The sequence below is a fragment of the Limulus polyphemus genome, unplaced genomic scaffold (assembly GCF_000517525.1).
Source record: "Limulus polyphemus unplaced genomic scaffold, Limulus_polyphemus-2.1.2 Scaffold1828, whole genome shotgun sequence".
Lineage (NCBI taxonomy): Eukaryota > Metazoa > Arthropoda > Merostomata > Xiphosura > Limulidae > Limulus > Limulus polyphemus.
In genome coordinates this window covers 160,565-161,462 of record NW_013667438.1, presented here as the reverse complement: position 1 = coordinate 161,462, position 898 = coordinate 160,565, and the positions used below count along the sequence as shown (strand labels likewise).

At 27.1% G+C, this 898-nt stretch overlaps 1 protein-coding gene across 10 annotated transcripts in view; it reads right to left on the bottom strand.

The window, feature by feature from the left end:
* LOC106465077 (probable ATP-dependent DNA helicase HFM1) overlaps window positions 1–898 on the bottom strand; it is a 123,448-nt gene that overhangs the window by 28,161 nt on the left and 94,389 nt on the right. The window lies entirely within an intron of this gene.

Below are 898 nucleotides of genomic sequence, written 5' to 3'. Positions count from 1 at the left end.
CACAAAATATCTAATTTTTTTATTAAGTTGTAAGATTTGTAAATCAATGTTTCTCTCATGCCTTTTTTCTTTTCACATCTTGCCTACCTATCATGCAAAGTAATTTTCATTTTAAGATTAAAAATACTTTTATGCATCAGAACATTTTAAATTTCACATGTGAAATATTTATAACGTCCAGATAGTTATCAAATGTTTCTTAAGAAAAAACTTTTTATTTTATCTGTTATTTTCAGTAATGAATCTCTGTATGGGTTCGGTAGATTTGAACAATCTCGCAACCATAAAAAATTAAGAAATAAACATAAATTATGCCTCTTTCATTGTAGAATGAACACAAATTATAACATGAAAACATATATGTTTAGATGAAATAGCTTAAATCTCATAACATTATACATTTATATATATATTTATTATTTATATTATATTGACCTTTCACCCATGCCTGGCTAACAATACAGAAGTTACAATGATGCGGCTCACGTGCACTCATGTTACCGTATCAAATAACATAAAACTGACCTTTGGCCTGTACAAAGTAACTTGTCTTGGCTGTGTTTAGTCAACTAGTATTTTGTAAAATACAGTCACATTTCAATTATTATACATTCTATATGTATATAGGTTATTGCTATTTTGAAATAATATTTTTTTAGGTTTTATATATACATTTGAATAGCTAAAAAATCATAAATTACTACATTAATACCATGGAATTCCACTATAATTTATCAAGTTTAGTAATTAAGATGTATTTTACTCTTAAAAAAATATGAAATTTTGAGCAGACTAAAAACACAACCTACCTCATTGAAATCTTGGTTCTAAAGAAAGAAATGGCATTAGCCATGTTAGAGAGGATGAGAAAACCACTAGGGGGACATTCTGAGCTTCC